This window comes from Haemaphysalis longicornis, unplaced genomic scaffold, assembly GCF_048455015.1.
Source record: "Haemaphysalis longicornis isolate Haplotype H1 unplaced genomic scaffold, Haemaphysalis longicornis Haplotype H1 scaffold_7, whole genome shotgun sequence".
NCBI classification, from domain to species: domain Eukaryota; kingdom Metazoa; phylum Arthropoda; class Arachnida; order Ixodida; family Ixodidae; genus Haemaphysalis; species Haemaphysalis longicornis.
In genome coordinates, this window is record NW_027526422.1 from 89,091,814 (window position 1) to 89,113,055 (window position 21,242).

Sequence of the window (21,242 nt, forward strand, 5' to 3'; positions counted from 1 at the left end):
TCTAGCAATCAAGTACAACGACAACACAAATAGGTGTCTGTGCATGGCACATACCCACGTGGGGGATTGGCCAGGAATCGGGCGTGAGAAGGGCTAATGCACCCGCTTAAAGGTGTACTGACACGAAATTTCAATGCTGAGATCCGCTCTAGCAATCAAGTACAACGACAACACAAATAGGTGTCTGTGAAGAAATGCATCTTTCTTTCTTTGTAGTTGTGTGTGTGTGTGTGTGATCTCTCTTTCGCGAACATTACCGAACCGCGCAAATTCAACTCCTGCATTCGCACTTTCACATTCTTCCCCTCGGGGAAATGCGGGGAATTTTTTTACTTCAACGAACAGTATTTTTCAATTTTTGCATGTTCTCATTCATATTTTGGTGTTCGCGTTTCATTTGCCGCGTATTGTACACAGAAACATGGCATGCACCTAGTAACAGCCACAGATCTTTGTTGAGTAAAAAAACTTTCTCCAGTACAACTGCCTTGGACAAGTTGTCAGTCTTGTCTAAACAACGGTAAAGAATTGCGCTGTAAAACGGGTATGGTCTGTGGTGCATTCGGAAAACAATCCTAAGTGAGGAACAGTACGTTACCTTTTAACTGAAAAAAAAAATGATGTAGAACCAACGCGCACAGCCGGTGACGACTCATGGGGCAGATATTTGGCTCCCCCCTAAACACAATGAAAGGAAAACTTAGGGCAGCATAACAAGCCACAAAAAAAGTTGATGATGCGATAAGAGTTACGCTTAGGAATGAAAAACGAGCGTGACTTGGTTTAGGGAGTAAACTCATGCGAATGACGTCATAGCTCAAAGCAAAGTGAAGAATTGGACTCGGGGTGGACACGTGATGTGGAAAACTGCCAACAAGTGAGCTTTTTCGGGAAGATAGACGATACCGAGGAACGGAACTTGAAACGGGGGAAGGCAAATAACTCCACAGAGAGAGGAAATGAAACAGTTCAAGGGCCACAATTGGATTCGTACGCAGCGGACTAAAGTCTCGGGGAAATCAAAATTATTACAGCATTTATTGGCTGTTTATACCCCGTGGGAAGTGTAGAAAGCGAGAAGTAGTTACAAAGTTCAGAAAAATGAACTTCAATATACCACATAACACGACCAAAGGGACGTGTTTTCGTGGGAGAGGCTCTAGTATACGCTTACAGCTCTGCTATTTCGAGCCATTATGACAGAAAGTGGACAAAATTTGGACCGCGTTCAGCGACAGCAACTATTCGTTTCCACACTAAAGGCACTTTGTTTTGTTTTTTGTTTTTTTCTAGCACCCACGCGCGGCCTACATATTTCTGTCGCTCGATTTGTCTCTTCCGTTTCAGCCAAAAAAGAAATGTAGCCACCAATGCTGGAAAACTTTCGCTTACTTCGCTGCTTTAACATTGAATGGCCAAGTCGGAGGCATTTTCATGCTTTTGTTGTTGTTTTCGTTAAAGTCACGCTATTATTTGGGCCAACGCGTTCAGAGCGCCTATATACGTTTCTGTCAAGATGCACAACGATAACTTCTGCAGCAGAAACGAAACTGAGTTTCATATTAAATTTTTTTGTTGGGGAATGCCAAGGAAACACAACGACCTTCAAGAAAGAAAGACGTGGTTCTAATGTAACTTGGTGTGCTTACACGGCCACTAGGCTGCGGCTGGTCTATCACTTACCCCTCGGCGCAGTTCGCGAAGTGGATGAAGTTTACATTTAGGACTGCAGCGACAAAAGCGGCCCACTTGATTTTTCTCGTGGCGAGCGGCGTTCCAGCGCACAATAGTTCAATTCCACCACGCTAGCTCAGCTAAAGAGGCCGTCCCGCACTAGCAGCGATTTGGGGGCGCAAATAAACATATATGAGATGTTTATTTTTCCAACTACGAGCAATTGACTGAAAACTGAAATAGCAATATTGCAATACGCCTTTCTGAGTTGCTGGGGAGGCTTTAACAGCCTCTGTGGGGAAGCAAAAGCGTACTTCGTTAGAGGAAAGTCCAATATGTCTAGTTTATGTACTGAGCTTCATTTTATTTTTTTTCTGGCAACATCAAAACGAATTTTTCCCGCTGAAATCAGTTTCAAAGACGCATTTCCCTGTAATCTCCATGCTGGATGATTTTGGGACGTTACCAGTGACGTCAAGATGGCAAGTCTGCAGCAAGCATCCTGGGAACATGCGTCCGCTCTAGTAGTCTCACTAAATCAGCCAGTGCGGATTTATTTGGCCCATTTAAGAGAGCCAAAAAATTCCTCGAGGCACTAAGCCTACTTACGTGCCTTGAAGGCTGAAGGATGTCGATACTTATTGACAACGTGTTTACTCCAACATCGCGCAATTGCATCGCTTTCTTCGCTTTCGTTTGCTTTGTCTTTTGGCGCGAATTGTTTCATCCGCCCTTTTTACTGCTACATCGTGTTCGCGACTCTGCCTTCGTTTTCGTGTCGTCGTGTGGCGGCGCTAATTAACTTAAAAAGTAAAGCCGTTCCATACAATACGAATCTGTCGGATGTGCGGAGCAGTTATTAGCCACAATGTATTGTAGCGCCGTTATCGACTCACTGCTACAATGCAATTCAAATTTCCCCCTTCGCAGTGCTCGCGCGCCCCCTGCCTGAAACTTCGCCAGCAGGAGTTCTGTTCTCTTTGTGCTTTTCTCCCCGCATGTGCCGGCGTCGCACTGCCACTTTTTCCCACTTACAATCGTAAAAGCGAACCCAACGAGCGTTGCTAACTAAATGAACGCGGGCGTTGCCGGTTAAGTATGTATATTTTGCCTCAAATATACCTACAGTTTGCTTTCCGCTAAACAACGGGGAGATGTATGACAAGAGCCACCGTTTCACGAGTTTCGAACGCGTATGACTATATAAACCGCTTGGCTTTCGAAGCCTCTGGATTACGCCGCGACGACAGCCACTACGACGGAACGCCGTGTGGCTCTACTTGGGCCCAGCGAGCGAGCTACGACGACAAGGCGAGCCCCTAAAGTGATCTGCACTTAAAAGCGGACGAGTGAAACACGCCGCTGCTTTCCGAGAATCAGAGCTTTGCGCGACTGGGTTTCCTGTTATACTTACGGGCCGTCCCAGTCACGTGTCACGCGGCACGCAGCCTTTTAACTTTCGTTCCCCACTGACCAACATGTGGAAGTGTCACGGTTGTAAAACACTCGGCTCCTGTCCTGTAGGCGAATTAAAATGTGTTTTTGATTATTATTCTTTCAGAGGCGAGCTTTTTCTCTACCGGACAACAACGTCGTTTTCCGCAAAAAGGGGCACTTGAGACTCGCGCCTCAAATGACGACGTCCTCCTCGTATTTTCCTTTGATGCAAAAGGAGACGTGGTTTTATGCGTAAACGGGATCCGGCCGCGGTGCTGACATTTTCGCGTTATAGTGAAAAACAGGGCATTCTCATTAATATTCGCGGGAAAGGATGGCGGAAGAAGAGTTTGCGCGTGTAGATTCCTCCTGTTTTATATTACAACAAACAACAGGAAAGCGTCACCTAATCTGAAGGACTCGGCGAGTTTGTGAGCAAGGGGAAAAAGTTACTGCCTGCTTACAATTCACAACCCAGCATTAACCTGCAGAGACGCAGGGACAATGCAAAGTTCGTCCTTTTTTTGCAGCTTTGTTCGCGCTCAGTACTAACCTATTCGGATTATATTCCTTAGAAAACCTGTAATAAGGGTCGGCCCGTAATAATGCTGATATAGCTGCGTCCCACTTCATATATCATTCCCACTTTATGGCCGCTGCTCATAATTAATGGCTAAATTATTAAACAGCGCGGCAAGTGCTCCCGCACAAGGAAAACCGGGAGGGAATTGGTCGAAATGAGAGAACACAAGGTTTGAGCGTCTTGAGTCCGGAAAAGCGCCGTATAAATAAAGCGCTTTTGCACTTGCAATGCGTTCGCGTCGAAAGGGTTTCCTGCACTACAAAGATAACAGACGACAGGTATGAATAGTGCAAATGCAATAACAATTTATGTGTTAATGTTTTAGGAAATGACATTTTCGCGAAGAAAAAAACAAAATGTAGGGTATGCCACTTCTAGTTCGGGATGCATAGGTAGTGAGCAATGTAATGAGCCCCACTCTTAGCACTTTCTTTTACAATAAAACCGCTAAAAAATGGCTGCGGCTCAGCTCAGCTAACCTTGGATATGGAAAGCAAAAGCATGGCTTATTCTGGTTGAGTCTTCGTATCGCTTAGTTAACCTTTGATTTAGCCGTATTGCCGACCATGTCTGAAAGGCGTTCGGATGGGTGCAATTCTCACAGAGAGAGCCTGGGCGAACGCGGCGTTCGCTCACAGCGAACGCACAGTTCCTCTTCGCCGTGCGCGAGACGACCAAGCGCCGCATGCGCGGGAGGCTGCTGGTTTGGTGGGCTGCCTATCAGCTGAGTGGCCGCTCCCGTCGCGGCCGCCGCCGCAGAATGACTTAAAGGAGCCATGAAGACAAAATACAAGTTGGGTTTATTAGAAAGACTGCTTAGGCCCGATAACAATGATACCAATATCATCGCAATCTTCGAACAAATAATGGAGATATTGAAGAAAACGTGTGAAGCAGTCGCGACCCCCTAGCCAATTTCCCGCAACTTTTCTATGACGTCACGGAACCTTGTTTGTGCGATTGGCGGCCGCCTAACCGACCTGTCGCGTTGACACATGACTGGAAGTCTGTAATGGGGCCTCTAGTTCCATTTGACCGCATCTCTTGAGTTCTAACGTGCAGTTAACGCACTGAAAATTATGTTTTATTGTTGGCCCGTATGACGTCATTCTTGCTCATAACACGTCACTGTGGCGCAAAATTTGAAAGTTTTTAAATACTTCTTGCTTTTTTTTCGTTAAAAAAACATCTGTTGGGGCTGCAATGGAGCTGAGTGAGATACTGAATCCTAGTTGTTTCAAATTACACGAAGTTGTATTTTCTCTTCATGGCTCCTTTGAAACGGAGCCTTGTGCGCAGCGCCGACAGCGTGCCCGGCGAATCACGCGATGCTCTTCGAGGGGTGTGTCGCCCGGGGTGTGTCTAAGGTCAAAAGGTCACCTTGCGCGTCCTCCCTGAAATCGCTGGACCAAAGTAGTAATTAGCGTTGTTTTAAAAATAATTTTGTGCCTTTCTTCGGTCCGTCGTTGTTCATGTACGCAAACACGTTTTCCGAGGAAGCCAATTTTATGGACAACGCTAACTTCAAAGTAAACTCAACAGTGCTGGCTGATGAAAATGATCGTTGAGCCCTGTCCGTGCGTATTGAAGCAACAACTGTGAAGCAGCAGTGAATCAATAAAACGTGTTGTTGGGCTAGTTGGTAGAGACTTAATGGAAGGCTTAGCGCAAAGAACACGAGGACGGTGGCAGACGAGGCAGTCGCTCATTCATTCATTTATTTCTAAGTAATTTTAAGTAAATTTATAAAATTAAAGTAATAAATAAAAACGACGGAAAATCTACAGATCCCTTACGTTATCAAATAAATTTTGTAATGCATAATACAAAAAATACATTTTCACGTCTACAGCAATATTTGTCCGCGCGGGAAGTAGTAGTAGTAGTACCTTTATTGGTAAGGAGGGCCAGAGGCCGGTTTAGGGAAGAGGAAGGGGGAGTAAGGGGAGGGGAATGCAGCGTCTTTTACAGGGATGTGGCAGCTTGCAGGGACCAGAGTCGACCCCAGCTACACTGCCCGTGGTAGGCCACTTTGGATAGCAAACAGCCCTGTTTTGTGCAGTAGAGGTTTCTCCATAGTATGATAGTCTTCTGGGGTGCTTGTGGGCGCGTAGAAAGATGTAATGATGTCTGAGTGATGTTGCGAGAAGAAGGAGCAATCCCGAAGGAGATGGTTGGGGTCTGCATATGTGAGGGTATTGCAGAATGTACATTTGAGAGGCAGATTGGGTGAGAGCCATTTTCGGATTATGTGCGGGGTGTAGGCAGCATTTGCTAGGAGCTTGTTGAGAAATACCTCACCGGCTCGTGGCAGGGGAGGAATGCCGGTTAAGTACCCTTGTGGGGTGGCAGCGATGTAGCGGTTCCTCTTGTCGCGTTTATGTCGAAGTAACTGCAGGGAAGAAGGTAGCGGTGACGGAGTCGGCGTGCAGGGAACCAGCGGAGGTGTGATACTGCTCTCCTGTGCCGCAGAATGGGCGGCCTGGTTACCCGTGCAAGCTGTCTCGTGGCCGGGAACCCAATCAATTCGTACAGATACCCCATTGCGACGGAGTAGGGCAACATGGGTCAGGATTTGTTGTGTGAGGGGGTTGAGAGAGGATTGGCGTCTGAGTTCTTGAACTACGCCGAAGGAGTCCGTGAGGATTCGAATGTGGGATGGGGGCATCTGCGAGACGTCGAAGCTTATGTGGTTGAGGGTACCGATGACAGCGTGGAGCTCAGCCTCCAACGGCGTGATGTGGACAAGGTTGAGGCTTGCTGTGCCGCTGAGATCTGGGTTCTCCGAGCAGTGCCAAGCCAGACCGACGATGTGGTCCCTGACGCTGGCATCCGTATAGATGTCAATCTCTCCGGGCCAACGGGACCGCTTGAGCTTTTCTGGGCGCTGTTTGCGCAGCATCAAGTGACCGCGCGGGACTGGTTTCGAAGGTGCATTAGGGGCGACATCCGGGAGAGTCCATGGAGCCATTGGGCTTAGAAGGTTGTGCACCTGGATGGGCCGTTGGTTGTCCCAATCTGAGAGCGCCAGTCCTTGCAGGGTAATAGTCAGCTTGAAGTCCGCTTGCATTCGAGTTTCCTTCATTATCAGATCGATGGGGGGAAGTGGAGCAGCTTGTTCCAGTGCCGTAATTCGTGTATGCCGAGGTAAGCCGGTTATGGTTCGGAGTGTGGCTCTGTGAAGGGTGTGGAGGAATTTGAGATTAGTCTTGCTGAAGTCATATACAGGGGCACCATATGCGAGGGCACCGATGGCCACAGCACGAGCCAAAGCAACGCATGAACTTTGTTGTGCACCGCCGTACATGTTAGAGAGGCGCTTAATAAGGTGAAGCATCGGTTTCCATTGCTTTTTTAATTTGGTTAGCCAGATCTTTGGACTGTTGTGACTGCCCAGCGGGATGCCAAGCAGCCTTATGTGGCCGCAAGTGGCATGAATAGTGTTATTTGCGATGTGGAGGGTGGTTGGTTCCGTATCAGGCGAGGACTTGGTTCCGTGAACAAGGAGGAGTTCAGTTTTTTCAGGCGCCATCTCAAGCCCGAGTTGAGGCAGATGGTTCTCAAGGCTTGCGACAGCCGCCTGAAGTTCAGTAATCATACTGTCTGTGTTTTCGAAGTCATTACCTTCTGTCCATATCGTAATATCATCCGCGTAGATGGCGAAACGGGCGGATGTGTCTCGCTCGAGTTGACGAACCATACGGGTCATCGCCAGATTAAAGAGGACTGGTCCGAGTATAGACCCTTGAGGAACTCCTCTGTCCAGAAAGTAAGTACGGGGCGACCAGCCCGGATGGGAACCGTTAAGTTTTATGGGTCTACTCTGGAGAAAGTGGCGCACCCAGTCTTGAGTTTTTTGGCTGGGATACGCTTGGGCTAATTCCGGGGGCTCATCTCGGCTATGCCAGGATTTACGTAGCGTGAGCAAAGGTTCAGCTGGTTATTCTTAGCTTTCCTAGTTTTATAGGATTGGCTTGATTATCATTCTTACTGCTGCTTCAGTGACACACAAACAGGGTATACGCATTATGTGACACATGTATATTTATCAAGCGGCTCCGGCGCAGCGTCGCCAATCTTCCCAGAGCTAAGCTGGTTCCACAGGCGCACGCCGGTGTTGCTGCGACGCACGAGCCACCGATTCCACACCCGGCCACCCGTCGCATGATCATCAAGTGGACCGGGCCGCCACTTGCGGAACGGAGGGCGAAGACGCTGGGCGCGTGGGGTGTGTGAGTGACGCCGGGTAGCGAGCAACGTTCCATGCACCAGCGCCATGTGACGTCACTGATCATCGTGCGTGCGCAGCATAGCTCTCCAGGAGCCACGCGAAACGGGTCACCCTCGGCCAGTGTAGCTCACGCTACAAAAATCTACATGTGCTGAAAACGCTTGTTCACTCGAATTGAGCCTTTACGGACTCCGCCGTTCGCGCGAGGTAGTACTCGCTTTTTTAACACGAGCGTGCTGGCCGTTAAATGCCACATTTATGTTATTTTGAACCCTCTTGAACTCATTTTGAACCCATATATGAACCCTTTTTTCCGTTCGCGATTCTGCCGGAGAACTGCTGCGAAGTACTGCTCCTCTGGCACGCACAAACCTGCATAGTCTAGCAATCATGGCTCCCTGCTCGCGGCGGCAGGCGCATCGAGACCACCACTGCGCTTCGTTTGTCGAGATTTTTGTGCCCCTAGGCCCTTCCCGCAGAACGCGCACTTGTTTTGGCACGGTAGCAAGGCGGCAGGGTATTTACACTCTTGAGGCATTTGTCTTCCCAGCCACGGGCACGAGGGGGCGAAACACGGATCGCAGCGTTTGTTAATTGCCTACCCAGCGGCGATACCAAAATTAGACGTGACGCCAGCCCGCAACAACGGGGGCGGATACGTCGGAAAGCCGAGAAACGCAACGGTGGAGTGGGCGGGTGAAGCGACAGTGAAGGAAACAGAATATCATGAAACTCGGAACCAGAAAACGTGGGCTGCACATCTTTCCTGCATACGTATGTTCTCACACAACACGTCCGCGATCTTACGCGGAGTCATTCTTGTCAAGTTGGGCCAAGGCTAAGGCCATCGCCACGCAACATAACGCTCAACGACGCTTTCGGTCGACCACCGTCTTTTCTACTATACCCTGAAACCCCTTGCGCGTTTCGCCACGCGCAGACAGTCCACGCATAGAGTCTCATACTAATTAATATATGTTAGGGAGAAATCTGGCGCGAAAATTGCGAGCAGCCGTGGGCGGCGCCATCGTAGCTACAACATTCTTTGCCTACTTGGCTTAGCTAGCTATATGGCTTCTTTTTTGCCTTGAGGCCAAAATAAACAAAATACGGTACCACCTTTTTCTTGTTTTACCGTGCGTGAAGCTTCTAAATAATCATTGACAAATGAATCTCTTATCAGCTTCAATTTTATAACAAAACACATTTGCATAACCTTTTGCAGTAGTGTTTCGCTTTTTTGTATCGAGAGCCAACTGTTTTAGCGGCGAAGCACCTTAGGACCGCGCTTTGTCCGGGCTTGGCGTCCGTGTACACAGTGTTCCGCATGCGCGAGGAACATTGAATTAGATTGGATTGAATTGGATTGGATTGGATTAGATTAGATTGGATTGTTGGAATGAAATGGATTGGATTGGAATTGTATATACTGTACACACGCGTTGTCACTCATTTACATGCGCGAGTGGGCAATACCATGGGTGATTTGCGGTGAGAATGATCCCGAGTGCTTCGCCCACTCGTCATGATTCACTTCGTGGAGATGCGTGATTTTTTTTAACCACGCCAAGGACAAGCAGAACGTGCCTGCCCGGTACATGACGGAACGTTCGCTGAAGCGTGGCTCCCGTAGGCAGTGGCTCCAGATTTTCCTCTAGTATATATTGGTATCAAACTCTATGAGTCCGTGCGTCGAAAGGATGCTCTCTCCTTTCGCGCTGTCGTTTGCTCCCTTAATCCTTCATTCCAATGCTTCCTTGAGTCGGACCGTCCGCTGACGTTACGTGACGTCACGAGTCCAACTGCGAGCATGTCCGTCCTGCGAATCACTCTTTACAGACCGACGGAGGGGGGAATTAGCCTTAGAACGCTTACGCATTAAAAGCACGGAATGCCACGTTCGAGGAAATGATATACCAGCAGTTCACACATACCCACAGAGGAAGGTGGTCCAATGTTAAAAAGGTAAAATAAACCAAATAACTTCGCTACCCAGGGGCATTCAATCGACACATGAATTTGATCAGTCAATCAGTTTCAACGAAATATTTCTTCAAACAATAAGAACTCTCGCGGAAATTTGCGAACCTCTCCCACGTGCAATCATGTCAAAAACATTTCCTCCCCCACCGCACTATACATGGCCACTTAGCGACTCCCACAGAAATTATTCGAGAGTTCCACAAAGCATTCGCAGACTACACTCTTAATCTGGATCCACATAAGATCCACTTAGTAACTGGAACTTTTTTGCAAAAAAGTTCCACTTATATATTTGGAACCGTGTTCCACATACCCTGAAAATGTAAGTGGAACAGTGCACCACATATTTTTGCAGCTAAATTATCTGGATCGGCGTTCCAAATAAAAGTATACGGATCACTGTTCCAAATAAACGGGTAGTGTAAGTTACTGGAACACTGATCCACGTAAAATGATTATGGATTTATCCGGTGCGCCGTTCCAGGTACCTTCAGACCAGCTGTTTATATAAAACTGTGTTCTGATAGACGTTGAGAAGCTGTCTATGGGACTCCACTTTTCCGATATATCTGCTTTCCTGTTGGTATAAACTGAGGTCATTTGCCAGGCTGGCGGATGCATTGTTATCAGAAGGAAACCGCAAGCACCATTCTAACGCAGCCTTGACATATGTCCCACAGTGATACCAACAATTGGAAAACAGAAACCGCCGCAGCAGTGTGGTCCCTGACAGTTCCCAACAGTTGCCTATCGGAGCACAGTTCTATATAAAAGTTGGTCTGAGATACCTGGAGCGGCACACAGAGACTTTGGCTTCATCCACCGCATCCTGTTCTGGGTTTTGGCTGCATGTAAAAGAAACAAGACTCGAATTAAAATACATACCAAACCAACTATTAGCACTGATACAATGCTTTTCAAAACACTAAGCAAATTTTATTCGCTCGTATTATTGCGTACATTTGAGATACGGAGACATATCTGTTTCCACTTGGGCAGAAAATGACCAGCGTACAGGATCAAATACCAAAACGATATCAAGTGGCCAAAACGATCTAAGTGGCATTTTCCTATTTTCGGTAATATTTACCATTCTTTTTTGCTAAAAAAACATGGGTAATAAAGATGGCTTTAAGCGCAACCGCGTCACAAACAGACTTGTACATCTACGCTCGCACTAACTCAAAAAGCATTACACAACAGTGAGCATAAAATATGCTGTTTTATCACATGAAATCAGGTACCGCAAATGCGGAAGTACCCACAGCGCTTACCATACCATGTTTACGCATCCCGCTTCCAAAATATGCAGTTTGCTATTAAATTGTAGGGAAAAGCCAAAAATACAAGCCATACACGGTTGGATTATCACAAGACCTACAAGAGTGTAGAAAAAGAACACCGGAGCCAATACTAACAATATAACATTTGCACAGAAAAACTTCCCAGAAGCATGTGGCACTATTGCACAACTAAAACATACACCATATATCAATATCAAGCTAACTGTAATATCAAGCTAACTGTAGCCAAAACCGACTATATACGCGCCCTGAAAAAGCCTTTCACTGAAGCTGCGTTGCTTCCCCGACAATTTGTAGCTATTTAAAATAACTTCTCCAAAAAAAAGCTCATAGCACCCGTGAATCTTACAAAATTTTACAAACCAGATAGCTCGGAGCACGTTACGCATTTTAAAATTTACCAAGCAGCCTAACTCTAAAGACGTTATTAATTCCCTCAAGAACAATTTAGACATCCGAAATAACCAAGCCAGGTAGCGTGAAACATACAGGTGACCAATTTTGCCAAGCGAACTTGGAAGCATTTTTCCAGCGGGAACATTTATCTGAGGTAAAATTCACAGTTGCGTGCTATACAAACCCTACTATCATGATGACAGTATGCTGGTGACCAAAGCACTGCCTCTAACAAGCAAGAAATGCAACTTAGTCCAAAGTAAACAACTTTTTCAAGCCAAATATGTATATTTCGCATTCTTCTACGGCTTAGGTATCAGCTAAGATACAGTACAAAAATTGATTAATAAAGCCCCAAACCGTGTGTGTAAATAATTACTCTCACGTTTGCATCCATCAACAGCAGCACTGCCATGGAAAAAAATTACCAGCTGCACTTGAATAATAAAAACGTTACAGTGCAGTGCCATTAACTACATTAACAGAGTAACAGAGTAGCTGCAAAGGCAGCCTGCGCTTTGTGCCAATAATGAAAAATTTCAAAGGAAAGCACGACTTCACTTTTGCAATTGACATGCCGCTTGCATCTACCAATCATTTGAACCACGACATATCTTTCCGAATAGGCTTCAACGTCTAACAATAATTTAAAACCCCAAGTAGAGTGACCACATCAAGTCTTTCCACAGAGCTTTCAACTTAAATGACACCAGGCCACTGTTAAATGGCCAAGAACTCTCTGCAAAAGTCCCAAGAACTCTCCAAAGTCGCATAAGTTTCAGGAGATTAAGATGAAATATACGGCGAGGAGGATGACCACATCTTGATGTGACAACGCAGGCGGAAAATCCATGACGTGTTTCTTGCAGACAATATTTACGCTGCCATTTTCTTCTCTCAAAATAACTGGACCTCGAGAATACTGGACCACGTCATGTACCTTTAAGGAAGGAACAAGAAAATTTTGTTAGACGATGGCTTTAAATGAGTGAGTTGCTTAGGATACCCCTTTTATAGCACAGTAATTGATTGAAATATCAGCGATTTCTTGGTTTCTTTTCTGGGAATGCTGCTAACAATGTACAAAAAATATTAGCACAGACTGTCAATGGCCGTTCTCTAATTCTGTAAAGCAACTGCACTGGGCGTGGCCGTGGTGCCGTATTATCACAGCAGCAACTCTCAATGTGAAAGCAAAATGTTTGCAAAACTTGAATGCAAAATAATAGTTTTTTTGTCCACATGTTGAAGCATCCCAAACAGGCTGAATGTGAAGGTATTTCCCAATATTGGAGTTCACGATTTATTTTTAACAGTAAGATTTTGCTACAAAGAAAACTACCACAAATTCAGTCCCGCAAAAATAAAATGCCAGCTTCAATAAACACTACCATAAATTGAGCCCCACAAAAATAAAATGCCAACTTACCCAACTAAAATTAAAATGCAGGCGTTCCTGGCAGCGCCTCCTCGGAGTGCATTTCCAGGAAAGTTTTGCCAACGTGTTCCCAAAAGCTCTTACTGTCGTTTTCACCTACAGGTCAAGTTGTCACTGAAATGGTGTTCCGAAGCCATTACGTATATTACGTATATTGCAACTACCTAAACAGGGACCATCAAAGTTCCAGAACTGGGAGTGCGTACTTACTTGTAGAATGGAATGATTTCATGCCGTACAACGGCTTTCATGTGTTTCCTTTTTGTGAACACACGCCTTCAAGAACGGTGAACACACGCCTTCAAGAACCAGGAAAATGGCAGTATGCATTCCTTGTTCCATTGTTTTAAGTCCCGGTCCGCCCTATTTCCTAGAAAATAAAAACAGTATAAAAGTATCGAAGCATAAATTTACGCTTCCCTCTAAGAAGGGAGTACTACAAGATCTCGTACAATGCCTGATTAGTTGTGCTAAAATTTATTTTGCAGCACGACCCCTGGTAACGTTTTCAGGCGAAACAATTTTAAATATAAAATATTTGAACATTTTTAGGCTCACCTGTCATTGCTCCATGCGGAGTGGTGAACGTCTGTATAATACGCAACACTCAAGAGGCACTCTTTCGTGGCTTTATGACTTCCACAATGCATTCATAATCTGCCACACTTGTCACGACGACGCCTCGGCGTGCCGAAGATGTCTTCAGCCACAGTGAATGCCACAGCCATGATTTCAGAGGTATATGTAAGAAATGGAAATAATTCGTTTTAATTTCTGTTCTTCAGACAAAGCAAAACAATTGTCGCAATCTACCAGTGTAGAGACGAATGTCTCCACAGTCAGCCATAGTCTGCATCTGGACAGGTCATACAGATCGAATACAGAATGTAGCAATCTGCTTTCGCAGTATATTTTCTAAGTTCAAGGAAGCACAGAAATGGGTTAATGTTGGGTGCACATAGTGATGCAAGAACTTATCACCTGATCGTTGTCGGAAATTATTTCGACTCTCGGGTTACCACCGACATTGACGGCATAAAAATGCAAGAGTGGCTTATTTCTAACGCGGTTCGTGAAGTAGCAACCACTAATTATGGATATTGGATAATTATCCTGAAGTCTGAAGTTACCACTGACATTAACAGCATAGAAACAGCAGCACACTTTCTATATACCCGCTGCGTGTTGTGTTTCCACATTTCTTCCCCTCTACAAAAGAAACGTTTCTTACTGCGGTACTGCTAAGACAACTGTCCCTTCCATTTCTCTACACTTCAGGCAATGTTATTTAAAATAGATCATCTCAATTGGTCAAAGGAATTGAAAGAAATATGGAACATAAACATGAAACATGGAAACATGGAACAGATAAATGTAAGATGACGCCTTGAAAGCGCATCAACACAACTCGAAATAGCGTCTACCTTGCGCGCAACGGGCAAGGTCGAAGACTCCCGGTCTGGTAAGCACAGTAAATGCATTCTACTCAGCAGACTAACACAACGCCGCAATTGCCACGCAAGTTTTAAAAATACCAATAAATCTAAGGACGGACGCTCCGACAAACTTGCTTGGAAGTTGTACACGTGTGCACGCGCGATTATCGCGAGCGACTAACCCGAGAAGATTCGCTACCGCAGAGATACACAGCAACCGTCAAAGCCACACAGTAAAGGAACATCCACTCATGAAACGCGCAAACCAGCAACTTCCTTAGAGCAATGGCTAACGAACGCAGTCAGAAATGTCCAGCCGACTCTGACCCACGAACACTGAAGTTTTGGTAAATTACGGCTGCAAACGTTCCTCCAACACAAAATGTTAGACGCCGCGACCACAAGCATGGACGACACACAAACAACGGGCAGAGAAGCGGTATGTTTATCGGACGCAGTTAACAAGGACGTCACTGAACAACAACCATTACTAGCACATAAATAAGCAGCACTGACCTTTTTTGCGCCTCCTGGCAAAACTCCACTTCGTCGAACAGGAAATACAGCACGGGGATATGAAAAAATTCGCAGTTGCACGCCGCAATCAACCCAATCAAACTGCTAACGGCGCTAACGGTTCTCGTCAGCGTGACCGAGAATTTCTTTAGTAAATATCAGGCGCATCGCGCGAGCAATTGAGAAACCCGCTTGGGAATGCCACTGGTGGCGCTGCATGCGGAAGACCGTAAAATTAGCGTAGGGAATCCTGGAAGATAGGAGCGCTGCTGTCGTTTAAAGTGTTGACGCAGTCCCGATTTTTATCCGTCGTCGTGGTACCCGTTGCAGCCCCACTGTACCGCGAATCAACGCAAAAACAGCTCTGCCGTGCTGCTGCTGACGCATGCGCATGGAATGCGCTACTGGAGTGGCGGTCTTTTCCTCATAGCTTCGGCAAAATTCCGTTCTCGCGGAGGCTTTGGCGCTGCGCCCGCATAAGAGCTCATAGAAACTCGGCACACGTGATGGCTTTTATTTGATTCGGAAAACGGACATATGCGTCTAAGCGGACGTTTACGCCCGCTGAGACCAAAACAAACCTCAGATAATAGCCGCGTTAGCGCGTTAGTACTGGCTAAAGTTGTTTCTCGCGGAGGGCCGTGAGTGCGTGCGATATCAGAGCTTAACTTCGGATGACAATTTCTGCGTTACTGTTTACAATGAACGCAAAAGGGCGTGGCTTCATTTACTGCTTTTCTTGAGAACAAGCCTTTCCGTAGTCAATAAAATATACTGCGACGCTCTTAGATACCCACGTTATATAAACCTACTTACAGCTAATTAGCGAGTAATAATACATCGGCCCGTTTCCCAGCCCTTTTCCCTCCTGAACACCAATACTACAGGAAAACAGCAACTGGGGAAGCAGCTGGAGAAGGCGGGTCATTCAATGAACTTCAATTACTATGACAAGACACAACAACAGCAAGTTAACTCTGCGCATTTTTGCCGTTACTGCACAGCATAATTAGGAATTACAATGTCATTTCAGCCTTAATACATACAAAATAATGCAGGTATCACGTGGTATATTTAGTTGTCCAAGTTTAGTTCCGTTCACCCAGTCAACCGCTCCCTGCAAAGAGGCTTTTGTTTTTGCTTGTGGAAATTAAAAGGGACTCACCTGTTAGCATTCCTATCGGACTTACTACGTCAAGACCAACGGACTTAAAAACCATCGTGCACCAATACGAATAGTTTTACAAATACATACCGATATTCACAACGGCCTAGTTTGCTTATTTTAGATATATGTCGCTTCTCTACTGAAACAAAGAAATAAAACTCTCGCATGGTAGACCGCTAGCGCCTTCCATTGAAGACTGGATAAACCAAAATGCGTTCCTTGTTTTTTTTTTATCTCTGCAAGGAAATGATAAACAGCAGTCTCCCGTTAAGACGAACCCGAAGGGACCGTAAAAATGTATTCGTATTATCCGAAATTCATCTTAAGCGGAGGTGTATTGCAATGTGGACGTTACAAGAGAGAAATGTTGTGGTTCTTAATCAGTGTTCGTTTTAACCAAGTTCGTCTTAACGAGGGTCTACTGTATTTCTAGAAGAAGCAAACCGGGTCGTTAGTGTCATTTCTGTGAATTTGTAAAACTTCTTGTATCGGTACATGGTGCTTTTGAATTAGTAAGTCTCATAAATTTGCGTCATGAATTAGTGAGTCCCATATGAATTGGATCAGGTGAGTCACCCTTAATAGCATGTACGAGACGAAAAATACTAGCGAACATCCAAGCATATATAACTGCATGCGTGACATGCTGCGTGCAGTGTAAAATGCGGCACAGTCGGTTAACACTATGTATATACCGCATCAAGGCATAAATAACGCGGACTAAGTACCTATTTTACAGCAGATTGTAGCCATTTATACGTTCCTGTAAAGCACTTAAAATTGTGCACGTACTACAACACAGCAAGCTGATGGCTGAGCATTGAGCAAAAAACAATGTTTCTGCGACGCTTTGTGAACCAAATGCAGAACATGCAATATTCTCAACAACCATATATATTTCTTTATGAGGTATCCACAAAAGCCCAATGAATTCTTCAGCACAACCACGGCTCTGTCCCAAACGCAGAAGGAGAATTTGAGGACATCTGGTCCTTCTCAAATTCAAATCATTGGTGATTTCAGACGTACTGCGCGTCTGCAATTAGCAAAAGACGATATTTACTAAAGCGGTCTGAGCGCCGCAGACAACCTGAAAGGGGTTCGTGGAATTTCTATTTTCGCTAAGATACCCTTTTCTCTCACCTTTCATGCTTTGTACGGTGTTGTTATAGCAGTGGACATATTTTTTTCTGTCAAATAACGTCACTAAAAATACGTCTTAACCGTCTTATATGAGTAAACTGCTCTAAGACAGTTCCATAGATATCGGCGAAGTTTATTAAATTTTATGTGGTGCGTGCGTGTGTGCGTGTGTGACTGCATGCATGTGTGTGTGTATGTGTGGGTGCGCGGGTGTGCGTTCGTGTCTGTATCTATGTTTGTGGGCGTGTGCGTGCAAGTGCTTGTGCGTGCGCTTGTGCGCCAAAGCGCGTCAAATATATATGTGGTTCATTGTTCCAGTTAATGCACGATTTAGTGCATACTTCACTGCAGCGCACAAGTTATGTGGAACAAGACACGAGCAAAAAATATACAAAAGCACTGTCCAAACTTTTTACTGGGACATAAGTGGAACAGTAACTGGAACGGCCGACAGCGCATCCCCTCATTTATTCGGTTCCACATAATAACCACAAACCTAAAGAAAACAAATGGACAGTTCCAGATAAGATCCACTTATATCTCTCGTTCCAGTTATTCTTCGTTTAGATCCAGATAAAAATATGTGGATCGCCCCGTTTAACTGGAACTTACATGGAACCAGATTAAGAGTGTACCTACGACGTATCGTTGGCCTTCTATCGCGTAATGGCACGCGCTTATGGATCACCTGGGTCCCAGGCCAAATGAAGCGTGTGATTTAAAACCAAGCGCTCGTCCTGTGTTCCCTTTCTTTGTCTCGCGTTTTTTCACTGTTGCGCTTTCTGAAGGTTTCAAAAAAAAAAAAACTCCCACCTCCCCTCGCGGGAACCCCTGTGTAGATGCGACGCATAGGCGGAGCGGCGAAGGGACCGCGTTTTATAGCGCGCATAACGTTGAGGGGACTGCGTAAGCTGGTCCCAGTCGATGACGACGTTGGCGTACTTGTAAAGCGGCGTGGACTATAGGTATTTGAGCCAAGCGTGGATGTTGCTTCGCCGGAGAACGGCACACCGGTTATATGCGCAGCGCGCCCGAAGGAGAGGAAACCGCGGAAGAGAGAGTACTGCACATGCGCCGGCCCCAGCGCGTCTGCCGCGGCTATGACGCAACGTGCCGCGACTATGACGCAACACAATCCAACACAATCCACTTTAATCCAATCCAATCCAAATCCAATCCAAGACAATCCAATCCAATCCAATCCAATGCACCTCGCGAGAGAGTGTTCGCTATCGGAGAGGAGAGGGGGTGAGCGGCGGAGAGCGCAGCTGGCGCGGCGAGGAGAATGGGGGAGGGGTGGACAACGCCGACAACAACGACGACGACGCCGGAGGGACAAGGCGAGTGAATCAGATGCTCTGCATCTAAAAAAAAAAAAATTGGCCGCGTATCTGCTCCTTTCGTTGCAAATGCCGTCAAAAGACGATAGTCTTTATCGGCTTTTGCGAAGTAAATGCCTCCCTTCGCTTTCCCGCTCACGTCTCATGTTGTTCCGTTTGCGTCGCGCTCCTCCCAAGGTAAAGACGCCAAAGGTTTGCTTAAATCATTTTAAATTTCCCGCGTTCCACTGCTCCAAACCGGGTGTCTCGATGCGAACGCTGCCGTACGGCGAAGACGCGCGTTAATCGAGGCGCCCTACTTCACCGTTTATAGAACCGCGTTTCCCTACTCCACGTGCGTTGCAAGCAGAACGTGGAACCTACCTAGTGGAACCTTGCGTACGGTTGCCGGTTGATTTCTTAAAATGGCCCCAGAAGCTATAGTGGCGCGGGCGACAGCAGGCGACGGCGGAGTGAATTCTTTTTCTGCAGTTGATGAAGTATTTAATTTCGGAAATTCAAGCATGTTTGATTTTTTTATAAAGGAACACTGCAAATATCACTTCTGTATTATTTTGTTGTCTTATATTTGCATAATGTCTTGTTCTTATTCAACAATGTTGACAAGTATGAACATTACACCGGACTTAGACGGGCAGATTTAGCTGTGACTATATAAGACTATTGCGCAGGCATTGTTTTGCTTTGGCCGGGTGGCTGAATCGGGTCACAGACAGACAGACATACAGACATACAGACAGACCAAAATTTCTGGGTTTAAGTAGCCCAAGAAAGACTATCGTCTTAAAAAAAACAGTCTGCCCACGACGCAGCCAGAGAAAGCCTCGTCACCAAACTTCTGGATGTTGCCCTTGCTTCTCAATCGCTTGCCCCCCGACTACGGCACCATCACACTCGACCCGCCCGCAGAGGCCGAGGCAAATTGCGACCAGGCTTCGGTAACGAGGCATTTGCTTTGCCGCGCTCCCCTGAGATCTTATAAACAAAGCCGTGGAAAATGCTGTGCTTAGCGCCCCCACCCTTCAAAAATGAGTGTGCCTGGTTCAACCAGTACCCTATTCTGTCTGCTTTGTCCCTCTCCCTACTACCGAACCTTCCACGCTAAGTTACTCCGGCATTGTCCGACTTTTATACGAAGAGTCTCGAAAACTTGCGTAGTGGCTTGACTCTGACCCTGCCCCGGAAAAAAAATCAACATTCGCCTGATCCCGAACCTGCTCACCAATTAGGCAACCATGCTATTACGAGGGGTCTGGCATGAATTGCGTCAGGCGTGACTTTCCCCATTCTTCTCGGCGGGCGTATGCCGACAGCAAGCTCCATCACGATTCTAGCTAACCCGACCCAATATCACCGAAGGATCCTCGCTATCACACCCACCCCTCCATCTTTCCCTTAACGGTTTATAGATGTCTTCCTTTATTCACAAAAGCAGTACATCGTCATCACGATTTCGAACCAGTTAGTGGTGCCCTTCTGCAAATATTAAAGCGAACATTTCTGTCTCCTTGATGGCATCCACGCGCACCACAAGACGCGATGCAGGAAATGACTTTGCTATGTGCTATTTTTTTATTACGTTTGTGCTATTAGGCTTATATTTGTGAACAGCCCTGGTATTGCGTACACGGCAAATCGGGTGGCTGATACCTCTGTCAGGCCACGTCCGCCTTTAGTCTCAGCCTTCCCTTGGTTTTGCCAAGAAATAAAAATCAAAATTAAAACTTTTCTCTCGCCATGTTTGTGATCGTTGGTGAAGTGAAGAACAAACGCCCCCCGTGGTCGGAATTAAACCTGTGCCCCTCGCGTTATGAAACCGATTTGTACCCAATCGTGCCATTCCGACACCGTGCAACCAGCTTATATTTAGGTAGGGGTGCACGAACGTGCAAACTTGGGCAGAAAAATCATGCGCCCCTCTGTCTGACGACGATGGTGGTTGAACGCCAAGCTTTCTTCGTGCGAAATCAAATGGCGAAGGGTCAAAGTCAAAGCCGCTGCGATCAAAATTCCAAACTTCGGGCGTATCCAAGACAAAGCTCAAGGAGTCAAAGTCCGAACCGTCTGCGAGCCAGTCTAAACTCACTAGAGAGCCAAAGAATCCCTCAAGAGAAACCTTCTCGTTCAGCAATCGTAGTCGTTAGCCGGAGGGTTGCATGTTGTGATTTTAAAGGCGAAGCTGTTTAGCAAATAGTAATTTTTCGCGTCCGCAGTTTGAAATACCGAGAAATAGCGGAGCGGGGCACGTGGGCACGGGCCTCGCGGCGACCACCCGGCACATAACAAGACCAAGAATATGCCTAGCGTAGTGTGGGAGTGCCCCGCGACGACCGCGCAGCGTCCCCGGCACACGTTTGTCGAGCCAAGCATACCCACTTAATGAGAGTGGCCAAGATTGAAAAAAAAAAAAAAACTCCAGCGTTCGCCGTAATCGTGGTAACACTAGCTTGGAACGGGAAAGACACGCCATAGGGTACGCCCCTCCAAGGGGGAGTCCAATGATTAACACTTTAAAAAAATGAATGAAGCTCACGCTTATAGCAACAATGATGAGGGAAATGTCGCTGCGGCAGCGAAGAAGAAGCAAATCGGC

General features: G+C 46.3%; 1 long non-coding RNA gene across 1 annotated transcript; it reads right to left on the reverse strand.

The window, feature by feature from the left end:
- Positions 1-10,135: 10,135 nt before the first annotated feature.
- Positions 10,136-15,189, reverse strand: LOC144146053 (uncharacterized). The gene is made up of 5 exons (XR_013317643.1): positions 14,999-15,189; positions 13,605-13,746; positions 13,257-13,416; positions 13,038-13,160; positions 10,136-12,548 (listed from the first exon to the last, which is right to left on the reverse strand). It is a non-coding gene; the product is annotated as an uncharacterized LOC144146053 (long non-coding RNA).
- Positions 15,190-21,242: the final 6,053 nt, after the last annotated feature.